Source organism: Odocoileus virginianus, chromosome 32, assembly GCF_023699985.2.
Source record: "Odocoileus virginianus isolate 20LAN1187 ecotype Illinois chromosome 32, Ovbor_1.2, whole genome shotgun sequence".
Classification (NCBI taxonomy): domain Eukaryota; kingdom Metazoa; phylum Chordata; class Mammalia; order Artiodactyla; family Cervidae; genus Odocoileus; species Odocoileus virginianus.
The window spans coordinates 27,811,551-27,824,875 of NC_069705.1; the positions used below are offsets into that span (position 1 = coordinate 27,811,551).

General features: G+C 36.7%; 1 protein-coding gene across 12 annotated transcripts in view; it reads left to right on the forward strand.

Moving 5' to 3' along the window:
- Positions 1 to 1,056: 1,056 nt before the first annotated feature.
- Positions 1,057 to 13,325, forward strand: part of SORBS2 (sorbin and SH3 domain containing 2) — a 204,679-nt gene continuing 192,410 nt past the window's right edge. For 8 of the 12 annotated variants that reach the window (XM_070460030.1, XM_070460035.1, XM_070460038.1 and 5 more), the window contains exon 1: positions 1,058 to 1,673. The gene's annotated coding sequence lies outside the window, so the exon portion shown is untranslated. Of the gene's footprint in view, positions 1,674 to 13,325 lie in introns of all 12 variants that reach the window. The other 4 variants (XM_070460026.1, XM_070460022.1, XM_070460025.1 and 1 more) reach the window with 1 other exon arrangement.

The following is a 13,325-nucleotide window of genomic DNA, read 5'->3' on the forward strand; positions in this document are numbered from 1 at the left end:
ACCCCCAAATCTGCATGCACAGGAGTCTTATGCACAGTCATGTTGGTAATTACTGCTGAAGCAGGAGCCCTAAAGTGGGAAGGGAAACACAATAGTTACAAAACAGTAAACCAATGACTACCAGCGAAGGAAGGAAGTATCTGTGCTTGTAAGTGCAAAGTATTAATACAACTATTTCAATCAGGTTGCTAGAAACAAAAAGAAACAGGATGGTGTCTTGAAAGTATGTCAAATAGAATATGACTGGTGATAGTATTGAAGGGTGGGGATTTTGCAGAAAGTATAAATGGTTCATGGTGTGTATTAGGGGAACGTCCCTGAAGAGGTGAAATTTTAAGGAAGTGTGGAATGAGATCCATCTAACTGAGGAAGTAAAACTATTCCTGCTTTGAAGATAGTTTTAAAGCGAAAGAGTCTTAATTTGGTTTGGATTTTCTGAAGTATTTTAATATTACGAATAAATCATAAATGAGTTAAGGAGTCATTTTCCACAGTAGGAGACAATAGGAATTTTTAGAATTTTATTTTAAAGTTTGTATTATGGAGAAGTATATTAAAATAATACATGGAATCCATAAGCAACACCTCATTAAAATATCCTAACTGGTTTGGTTATTTTGGCCACATATAATGAGTCAAAGGACTTTGTTTCAGCTGAGAGGCTACAACACTATCATTGAAAAACAGAAAGAATTGACATAACTGCCCATATTTGCCAGTCTCCTTGAGGCTATGAGGAAGGTAAACCCCGTTTTGACAATGGTTTCAATTACTGTTGCTACGGTGATTTGCATGTTATTAACCTGGATAGACACAAATCTGCGTATTGAGAAGGGCTCCCCTGGCTCAGAGTCACATGGCTCCGATATCAGAAGTTCCTCTTGAAAGGTGAAAACTCAAGAGCACTTGTCTTATGGGTGAAATATTGAGAATGATCACAGAAGCTACCCTCCTCCCAAAATGATGAGTTCGATGAAAAGAAATTAACAAGCTGTGCCGGGGCGTCGCACGTGATCAGCCGTGCTTGCTAAGTCTGTCTGTTGGTTGTTGCTATGACTACGAAAAGCCAGTGGAACCCAATGAGCTGTCTGCAAGCAGTTGCTGGAAGGACCAGCCATTTTACTTATGGAAAACAGGGTGGCATATTCTGCCGAGCTTTACCCTGGAAGAAGCATTTTTTTAAAAAATCTATTTGAGGGAAAAGAGAAGCGGTGGGCATGTTAGTATACAATTAGCACGGCCAGGCATGCCTGCCAGCTGCCGTTTGGACAAGCTGTTGACTGCTTTTCCTAGTAGCTGATCTGAGAACGTGGAATGCAAGGAGATAACGTTGCCTATCTGCTATCACACAGCAGGAAAGGTTTTTGTCTTGGGAAGGCTCGCCTGGCCTGCAGTGTTATCTCGGCAGCTCTCTAGCTGCTTACCCTGAAAACTACTGACCACGCAGGAGGTGTTTCCGGCTGCAAACACCGGTCCGCTGCGTGGCTGTTGCGTCTGAGTGGCAGGTCTGAAGAAGCAGGTGTGTGCTCCGATGGGCACTGGACTGTAACGCGGGCGGAGCGCTCGGGCTTACCTGCTTCCTGTTAACAGATTGTTGGCGCAGAGAGCATCTGCCTGCACACTGAGGCCGAGGCTGAGAAGGAGGGTCCCGCGTAGCCACTTGACTGACAGAGGTAAGCCTTTTTGTCTTTCTCCAGCACAGCCTAACAATAACTCTGGGGAAAACTTCACCTAGACGTTTACATTCATTGTTGGTCCTTTGGCCTTACCAAGTCAACAGACACACACACACACATAAAATAGTGTCAGAGACAGAATTTTTTTAGTAAGTTCATAGCGATTATGAACTTATAATAATAGAAATCATAGCGATTTTTTTAAAAAAAATTCCTAATATGCCTTGGGGTTTCAGATAAAAATTTGCTGTTCTAACACACCATGATGGCTTGTCCTTCTGGACAACCTTCATAATCAACAACCTTTCCCATTTAGAAACAATGGAGGCTTTTATAACCTGCACTTTGACATACATTAAGATAATTACATTGAAAATCGGGGCTGGAAAACTGTGAAGCATTTATTTTTAAGCCTCTGAAATGATGTATTTAACTCTTAACACACCTCTATATACATTTATATTAAGGAATTCTGTTCCCTATGTAGGTCATAACAGCCAGTGGATCATGCCCCCTGCTAACTCTGAGCGGAGTCTTGGTTTGCTGTTTGGTTTAGTTGGGGATAGTTGTAAAGCAAATAGTGTAGGTACTGGAAGCTGCTCACACATCCTCCCTGAGTATCATGCATGCCACGCTAGCCCAGAACACAACACCCTCGTTGTGCGCCCTAGCTTGGAATCCAGGCAAAGAAAGGAAGTGAATTGCTGCATTGAGTTCAAGCACAGCATTACTATGTGACGGTAAAACTTCTTTTATTGCACAACTTTTCTCACAAGCAGATAGGTTTCAGAGGGAGAGAGAGAGAGAGTGAAACCAAAAATACAACACTCCTCTGACAGATGTACTAATATTTGCAGTGGATGTTTGCTATCCATTGCTACATGATAATAGCACAGATTTTGAATTGCAGTAGGAATTGCTCCTTACTGAGTATAGTCTCTTAGGAACAAAGCTGTTACTGTGGGTTGAAATTGGTCAGTCAAATCGAAATACCTGGTAAGGAAACGATCAAATGATGATTAAGTTCTATTTCAGCAACATTTCAGCTTTAGGTAAATCAGTTCTGTTCTTGGTCTATTGGAAAATGTCAGATCATTTACAATGCTATAGAAAATTTTTAAGGAAAAATATTGTGTTGAAAATGTTGAATAAAAACCTGTAAGTGCCAAAGGTGAAATCTACCATGAAGTGTAAAATAAATAGGATCTGAGATCTACTTCTAAGAAATATATCTTTATTTGCTATCCTTTTACCCAACCTGTGCGTGACACAGGATACACCTTTTAAGTATGATAATATAATTTTCATAGTTATGTATGAGTGTATATCACCTGTTTCACAAATATAGCAATGTCCTTATGCCCTCAGATAAGAGAGTTATAGAGCACAAGAATAGTTTAGAAACTTCTATTCTAAATGTCACCAATCAAGATACAGAAATATTAAAAAAAAATCAAGATATAAGCAATCTCAGTCCAGAAAATCATCTCCAAACATTTAATGATAAGAGCTCTAACTAGGAATATTGTTTGTTTGTGTGTGTGAGACAATGTATAGGATAAAATAGTGAGGTGATAGCCTTGTACTTCACTTACGTTTAACTTTCAAAGCAAAGTTGAACTAACAGACTTAGTTTTGAGTCAAATTTTATAAATAACATCAGCCAAGAAAGTGAGTCTGCTATAGCAAAAGGAAAGGTGGGAAAAGTCTCTCATCGACTTAATTCCTGTTGGAGATTTGCATGGCAAAAGGAATTTTTAGAATTAACACAGTGAAAAGCGCTGCAGCAAGAGAAGATCTTGTATTAATTTTTCTTGGGGGAGTTTTTAGAAGAACCAGGTGTGACATACTGAAGGCTGTGTCCTGTTGCCTTTGCGTGGCACCATATGTGACGGGAGTCAGGCTCTGGGAAGAAGGGTGCGCAGACTTCATACCTGTGCTTTCTTCCTGCGTTAATAACCTTTGAAGTGATGTGCTCTGAAAGATTAGCAGTCTCAGTCCACTACTGCACAGCACACCTGCATAGTTACGAATGCAACAATTTTGAGAACCAGATGCAGAGATGTAAATCCCTATCTTTCAAGACTGCCCCTTTTATTGTTTTCTGCTGCTTCCCAAACTCACCTGCTAGCAACAGCAAATACTTCGTAATTTCCCAAATGCACTATACCAGACTTGGGCAAAGCCCATCTCCTCTGTATAGATTTTTTTCTTTAAATCACCCCCACAGCGGCAGCCACCTGCCAGGTACACTGCAAAATCCAGCTAGAATGTCTCCCCTGACACTTCCTCACTTCTGCTTCAGCTCCATCCGATCCTGTCTGTAGTGCTGCCCACTGCACCCGATCACACTTGTCTCTGATCAAGGGCTTCCAGAGTATTACTGACCTCTGAACGTACTTTATCGAGTGTCTAGAACGTGGCATTCTGACATTGTACTGGTAACCTCGACTTCACTGTTTTCCTATTAGTTACCATAAATATGGGCTTGATCTTAAAACGGAAGTCCTATTATCCATTATACTGCATTTGGTCAGAGAAACTCAAAACATCTAAAAACAGCAATGAGCCTTTAATTTCCCTGATTTGAAACTGTAACTTCAAGATCACAATTTAATAGAAGGACTACATCTCCTGTAATACATCAGAATTTTCTCAAGGAAAATTTTACAATATGTAAGTTTTAAATAAAACCAACTTAAAAGCTTTAATATCTAGAAGATACTGTTTTTCTACTTGTAGCTATTATAGAATTTGCAGGGGGAAATAAGCACCATAAAAATCCCTATTAGAAATATGCTATAAAACCAGGTCATTTAAAATTAATATTGAATTGATTATGATGATTAGCAGTTGATTATAAAAATGTTAGTTATGGAATTGTTTTCCATACTAAAGTCAGAGGAAAGTAGAGGCCATGAACTGGAAAGAAATCAAAGGATTAATGCCTACAATAACAGAATTTCTTTTGATTTTCCGTATAAACCTGAAAGGTTACAGATAATAACTAGTTACATTATACTTTCCCATAACTTGAGTTCCTGGGTGATGGAGAGAATTGTTACACTCTTGTACAGGTAAGCGTTTGGTTATAAGAGACTTCCCACTCTTTTTTCTATATTAGATGGCATGATTGTTATTTTTTATAGCCTAAATTTTTACAGTTGTTTTATGGAAAATTTATCACAATGTTGTAATAAAAATGAGAATGCATCAAAAGTTACATTAAGAATGAATATAATCCCTCATCTCTAAGATACCCATCTAAAAAGCAAAAGTTGAAATTAATATAATATGAGTTCTTGTACATAAAGTGGCAAAGATTAGGGAATTTAAAATATCCAAATGTTTGTAATTACTAAGCCAAATATTTAGGAAACCACCTAAATTCATATTTCTGGACACTTTTACACTATTTTCCAGCATTGAACTTTATAATCAACATAAGATATATAGTAACTCTGAAGTATCTTGTTGTCCTTGAAAGGCTTATTTTTACTATCTTCTAGCTGTTATTAATGTATAGCATGCTAATTAAATAATAGCTAAAGTTGAAATTGATTCTAGTCGTCTTAAAGACTAACCGTGTTAAAGCAATTATTTTAAATTGTATATAGTAATTAGATTTCAGGAAACATGATTCCGTAGTATTTCTGTAACATTTTAAAGATTTTCTTTTTTAAGTAACTATGTTGAATGTCAACATTTAAGTATTTGACATTCAAATGAAATGAAGGCGCTCCTTGCATTTTGTAATGAAGTATTGTAATATATAATTGTGTTAGATAATTTTCTAAAAGTTCCTCAGATAATTTAATCATAGATGCCTATTAAATCCTAAATTGTTACTGCAAAGAATTATATGGAGATTTTCATGATCTCTTTATCTACATTTCTGAGAAAGTTAAGATGTATACATTTAGCTATAAGGGAACACTTCTATAATTAATTGAGTTCTAAATATTGATGGATAAGAACCCTCATTCTAGGTTAAGCTCGTTTAAGATGATCTTATTTGAATATATGACAAAGAATCATCAAAAAGAGGGTTTTATTTTGAGTTTCAGCAAAATGATATATCCGTATAGAACTGTATTATACTTTAACCTTCGTCTGCTAAACAGAAGCTTTGCCAACCAAGAATTAAGTCAAAAAGACAGTGGCTTCTTCCCCATGCAGGTCTGGTATGATATAGATCCAGGATTAATTTTGTAGCTTTGAAAAGCATTATTTGAGCCAAAATCCAGAAATCTTTCACTTTTCCTAACTCTAAGCAAAAGTTTCACTGAAATTTCAAAGAAAAATTTCCTACCTCAAAAAAAAAAAAAAATCTAGCCATACTCTTACTATATTTCCTAATTTTTTCTATCCACATTAGAATTTAAGAAAATTTTATTTTTAATAAGAACATTATTTTAAAGTTTTAGTTATATTTTGGGTTTTTAATGCACACTGTTGCCTACTTTTAAAAATTTTGACTTTTTGAGTAACCTAGACATTCAGTTCTTCTAACTTTCCTTTGAGATGTCCCCTCAACAGTTGGTATAAATTACACGCCAAGAAGACTTTCTTATAATGAATCATATCCTCTGCTTTAAGTAGGAAAGTGAATCCAACCAATTAGAAATACTTCTTCCTTTTAGATTTCCTTTCCTGATCAATTTTTCAGGAATGGCTGAAAGTGAGGGGCAGAATAAAACTCTCAGGCTCCAAGCTTTCTGACCTTCTACTGAATTTGGTATCTTCTAGAGACAAATGTGGCTTTAAGGATCAGCCAAAAGGAAGCCAAACAAACTGTACCAAAAATAGGCTTCTAATCAAGAGCACTTGTTACAAAAATCCCTAAGAGTCCAGGCAGGGAATAGTATAAAGAATGAAAACTTTTTTAATGTAGCCACAGAAATATACGCAAATGAGACATTCTAAGGAGACACTGGCCATGTTGCAGAAAATGTATTAGTATAAATGTTCATTCTATCTGCCTCTTTAAATTCACTGTTGCTAATTCTAGTCGGGGGTAGTTATCTTCTTTGGAAATATTTAGTCCTGCACGGAGGTGGCGGATGGAAAGAAACATGCTTAAGCTTTTGACTGTGTGAGGAGTCATCCTCCACCTGTGGACACATCAGCTACTTCTGCCTCTTTGGATTCTTTTGTGATCAGATCTTAATGTTTAATAAGGTTTTCCTTCACTTTACACGTTAACCAAAAAAAATTAAGAAAGCAATGCTTGGTTGTTTACAAGGGAGCTTTTTCACAGATTATCAAGATGTCTTCACACATCAAAAGATTTCAAATTTCTGTGCTACAGTTCACAAAGGGAAAGAGATTAGATAACAGTTTCAGCTGTTCTTGTGCTAACCACGTCATCTGGTGAACTGTTTGAGCACTTTCTGAAACAAGCACACTTCATCTGTCAGGTATATAATTGCAGTAGAATAAATACTATTATATCCTGTGGGGATAAATAACTTTTGAAAGAACTTGGCTCTCAGTATCCAGATGTGGAGATGTATATGTCAATAGTATGGCATTACTAGTAGTGAAGATAAAAATTTTATAACTTAATTGTTCTGGAGCAGAGTGAATAGACTTGTGTTGGCTGATACACCTCGAGCACTGGCTTGAACCGGTTTAGTTAAAAGAAGATGCTGTAGCAAGACCAGGAAAAGGTACAGATTGCTTGCGCAGAATTAAGGTTCCAGGGACAACTCAGCTTGCTTTGCAAGGGCAGCTGGAAGCTTGTAGGCAGACAAGTTGATTTATTAAATATTCAGTCAGTATTTGTGGACTGAATGAATGGATCACAGTTTTCCTCTTGATGTTGTGCTAATGGCAACATGTTGATCAGAAGATGTTGCTTGAATTTAAAGATTTAAAGGTCACTGACAAGATTTTCTGAGGTTTTTTTTTTTTTTTTTTAGAAATCATGAAATTTGAGATGGAAAAAATGATGGAAAAATTTTAAAATGCTATTAGTTTTAAAAATAAAATATAGTCTTTCTGATGAGAAGCACTATAACAATGATATAAAGCAGAAGTATAACCAGAAGCTTAGATAAAACTCAAAGAACACACATCATTTAATTCAGACACCAAGAGAAATTGATTTCCACTCTTTTAACTTTCTTAAAATCTCTGGTTACCATCACATTCATCAAAATATGATCAATACTAAAGAGTAAGAGTATCTTGTGCCTTTTAGGTAAGCACAAGATAAAAATGTTAAAACCTAGAGTTACAAAAATTAAGAGGTTTATTTTAAAGCTTTAGACTATAGTTAAACAGAGAATTCAAGACAGAAAAAGACATCCATCTGGGAGATTTTTTCAAGTTAAAAACCATAAGAACTGGGAGACCTTCCATGGCCAAAGAAAATATCTGCTCTGATTAAACTCAAGAAAACAATGAAAACTGAATAACTAAGATTTCAATAAACTGCAGAAAAAATTGCTCAGTTTTTTTCAATCCAAGAGGTACTACTACTAATAAAAACTTACATAGACTTTACTCATGCTAGCTACTATCTGAAGAGCTTTACATATATTAGCTTTTTGTTGTTGTTCTTGTTACCATATGTCACCATACAAAGATTTTACATATTTACTGACTGTATTTCCCACTCTGTACGTTTCATACCCAGGACTCATTTATTTTGCAAGTTTGTACCACTTAGTTTTCCTCACTTGTTTTTTTTTCCTCCCCTCTGGCAGTCACCTGTTGGTTCTCTGTATCTATGACATCTGTTTCTGCTTTGTGATGTTTACTCATTTGTTTTGTTTTTTAGATTCCACATAAAAGTGAAGTCATATAGTATTAGTCTATCTGTATCTGATTTATTTCACTTAGACCTTCTAGGTCCATTCATAGGTATCACAAATGGCAACATTCTATTCTTTTTTTAGGGCTGAATAATATTTCTCTCTCTGTGTGTATGTATGCACATATATATGTACATAGATACACACACATATTCCACATCTTTATCCATTCATCTTGTGATGGACATTTAGGTTGCTACTGTATCTGGCTACTGTGTCTGGAGCTTACTCTGCTAGCTATGACCCCAAGAACTTTACATATGTTAACTTTTAATGAAGGATCTGAGAATTCATGAAGCTTTTAAGGGTATTTTAACTGGAGTTTTCCATAATGGGATCTTAAATTAGTCCCCAAAGAGGGACTGAATGAATAGCACATTTAGTTGCTCCTTCTAAGATGCTCTCATATCAGTTTGTAAATTATGTTGTTTTTATCTAATTTTAATGAATTTTTCCCTATATATATCTCATCTTTCCATATGAAAGTGAATTCCATGAGGGAGTGATGGTGTTTTATGTACATTTTTACCTCCATCAACTTGTCATGGGAATGGCCAAGAGTAGATGAGTTTGAATGATTAGCCCAAGTAGTCTATTCAATCAATTTCAACAAATAAAATTGACACCAAGGAAAACAGATGGAGTCAAGGTAATAAAAACTGTATGTGATTCCATGTAACCATCATGAGAAGAATTCAGTTTATATATCTTAAATGTTTGTTGTTTTGTTTTGCTATGGTTTTACTGTTTGTTTTTGGTTAGTATGCTTTTCATTTAAAGCACTAAGTTAAATGTCAGAGCCATCCTTCTTAATACAGGGGACCTCCTCAATAGATGAAATCATGACACAACCAAAAATGTTTCTGCTCACTTAAACCACTTTAGAATTTTCCCCCAGAATTTAATCTCCTGAACAAGTTAACTATATGTTTGTATCTCTGACAATCAAGGAAGCAGTAAAAATGTGGGAAAGAGCGTTTATCTCCTTTACCAGAAAAACTATTATTCACTTGTTGAAAATACATCTGTTTTGGGAAACGGGTTTTTTCTTAGATCAAAACATCAGATGACTGGTAATATATTCTGAATTCTTTGACACTGACTTTACTTAAAAACATGACTTTTTATATTATGTGTAGTCTACAAGCCAGTTATATTACTGACTTCCTTTCAAACATAAATTTAATTTTAGAAGACTAACATAACTAATTTATATAATTAATATGACTTGTTTCTTGAATTTAAAAAACCTTCCTTCTGAAGTGAACAACGTGCTTTTAATACATCTAAAATTAACTTTTAGATTTATTGGCAGCAGAGAGGAGTTTCGTCATTCTCATTTTATAAATAAAAGTAAATGAAAAAGCCATGAATAATCTAATTTAATTTGAAAATCACCTTCCTTTTGACCCAAAGTCCCAAATGTCCGCTCATATTGACAGTTCTCCGGTAAAATAATTGCACCTGATGTATGTATTATTATGTGATGTATTAACACTTCATAATCATTTTGAACCCTAAACTTTTGGTACCTTTGGGATGAACTGGGAAAGCATATCCCTGAAACTCTTTTTCACTCCTCTTGGCACTAACATTTAACTTTGCAACTGTCAAGAACTGAAAGATTACGATCATAAAGTTAAGCTTCCTGGGGAGTGTTCCATTCACGAACTGCCTTGCTCCCAGACCCCTCTGCATTCTGTTTATAACCCAGTCTGCGAGAGGAAGTGCTGACTTCCACGGTCCAGAGAAAGCCCAGGGCGGGAGGAGAGGACAGCAGCTTAACAACTAGGACCCAGGAGGATCCCAGTCCTTCAAGTATTTGCTATTGGATGAGGTCATTCAACTAAAAGAGCTAGGAGTTCAGTAGAAATTAGGAAATGTCACATGTTCTGATTTCCAACCAGAAGTAAAGCATTTCTTTTGAAATCAAGTTCTAATTTTAATGACAGAAACCGAAATACAGTTCCGTTTATGCTCTTTTCCTCTTCTAACTGTTACAAAGACCTAGACCAACGCTATTCCCTTTTACAACAAAATCTGAGTTCCTATGAAGCTTCATGTCTTACATTTTAGGGAGATATGGCAGGTACAGAAATGAAATATTGATGTATCCAGTAAGTCTCAAATTAGAACAATTTCCATGACAACTTACTCAATCTTCTTTAATGAAATACTTGTACAGTTCATATACAGAACCAACATTCTGTTGTTTGGCTCCCTGTATGTTATTTTGTGTTATGAGAAGTATAAAGCATTTTTGGAGAAATCCGTGCACACTCTTATGTAATGCACCTCACAGAGTGACAGTATTTTATCTGGCCAACAAAACGAATGGTTTGTTGTTGTCTAACTTTAAGAAACATCAGTTCCCAAAAGGTCAGATGACTATATAATTGGTCAGTGCATTCTTTAGGAAAATAAAATCAGAACTGCATCTGACAAGTATAATGTCAGGGACAGACAATTTTAAAACTATCCTCAAACTAGATTTGCCCAGCAAACACATCAGAACCACGAGTCCATAACTGCTAAGTAGACGACAATATCTAGAGTCCCCTGTTCCTGCAGCTGGTCTTAACCACACACTGACAAGAGTCTCTAACTCCCTTTTCTTCCCAGACTTCTGAAGATTGTTGTCTCAATTGCTGGTATGTTCACATCAATTAGTTGGCATCTGATTTTATCTGATATTGAAAAGAAGGCTTTGATAGGGAAAATAGGGGATGAGAGAGATGCTAAGTTCTGAGAACAATGTAAGAAGAGACCAGACTCAAATACAAATACCAAAGTTTTAATTGTATATTTAAAAATCATTCTTGAATTTTCATATCATTCATTTTTTTCATTTATTGCATCCTCGAGGACCTACAATGTGTTTAGCATGGATAAAAAGATAAGAAAATGAAACAGAGAGACACTTAAAAAGCTTATAGTTTAGTAATAGAGATAAGTCAGGAACACACATTTTTATAATTAGAAGATGAAGAGTGATAAGTACTATAAGGGAATTATAATCATGCATTTATGTATTTCCTCAAAAGACATGCCTTTGTGTAGTTTGATATTGAGCAAAATTTATTTTTCCTATTGAAGTTATGAGCACTACCAGTTTAATTTTGCTGGGAAAAATAAATAAGGATTAAAAAAATAAATTATCTCAAAGGGTTTTTGAGGCTTAACTGGATTATAAAGGTTAAGGGTGTAGAATGGGGCCCAGCATGTAGAAAATGCTCATGAAGTACTAGCAATATTGCATTGGCCAAAAAGTTCATTGAGGTTTTCGGTACCATCTTAGAGACAAACCTGAATGAACTTTCTGGCCAACCCAATATTATTAGCAATCATGTATATATAAACAAGTTAAGTAGAGAGGCATGTGCTGTGATCCTGCAGGCTCTACAAGTTCAGTGGTGACGTGCCAAACTCTCAGTTCTTAAGAACTGTTCACAGTCTTCAGGGATGAGGGGAAGGATGCTGATGATGACCAAAGAGCATCACAAATACCAGTACAGAGGTGAGGGGACACTCAGATCAACTCACCTAAGCGTTTGGGATGCATCTCAAACAAGGACTGCTCAACACTTGAAAACAGGTGATTCTCACTCAGAGTGGTATGGCATCCATGGAAATGTAGGGCATCACAGGATCTACTGTGCTTGTTGAGGGGCTCCCGAGGCATCAACGAGGAAACATTTAGGGCATAAAGAATATGTGGGCTCTTGCCTTGGAATGCACCGAGTTCTGTGATTGACGAACAGTGTGTGCTGAAGCATCAGAGCAAGAAGGAGGGGTCCTAAGTACTGAAAGTCAAGTCGTTGGGTGTGCTCGGAACACAGGGTGCTTGACATGAACAGAGAGAAGGTAACACGGACAAGAACAGCAGAGCCAGACGGTGGCATCAGGTGTCACGCTCAGGTAGATGAGAAGGCTTTGGAAGAGTTAAAACAGGAAGGTGAAATACTGTAATAAGATTTCCATTATAAAACTTCTATTCCGGTATAAAGTGCAACTGGGGTAGGGGCAGGTGGTGAGACTAAATTCAAGGATTTCACAGAGGATGGTGCAAATTACAGGAAGAACACTGCCCCTGACCTTGACCTTTTATCCCTTAAGGATGTGGAACATGACATTGGAGTTTCAGAAATTTCAGGAAACTTTGATTATCTGTGTTGAAATTTCATACAAATGGGAATTGCCATGTAATAAGCACAGCCTGATGCAAAATGAAACTATGAGACTCCTTATTAAAAAATTATTGATAATTTCAAGATGAAGACCATAAAGTATTAAACCCAGCATCTGCCCTTTCTAAGTACAGAACCAGGTATAAATGTTTAGGTTGTTGTTCAGTTGCTAAGTTGTGTCTGACTCTTTTATGACCCCATGGACTGTAGCCTACCAGACTCCTCTGTTCATGGGATTTCCCAGGCAAGAATAGTGGAGTGGGTTGCCATTTCCTTCTCCAGGGGATCTTGCTGGACCAGGGATTGAACCTGTGTCTTCTTCATTGGCAGGTGGATTCTTTACTCCTGAGGCACCACAGGCCCATAAAGCCAACCCTGCACATAGCTTCCATTTTTATTCATCATATGTGAACACTGTTGCCTTTTGTGCATCAAACTCAATGGACTTAATAAGATGAACAATGAGTTTGACTACTGTGGGGGTATCACTACTGGCAGCCACTTTTCCTGGCTAGAGGAAAATCAGCATCTCCACAGGCTGGGGCCCTTGGATGCGTGAGTCCTGCCATACCCTTCCCATACTCCACACGGTAGGACCTTGGTCATGAGAACACCGTCACCTCGACCCCTGCATCATGTCA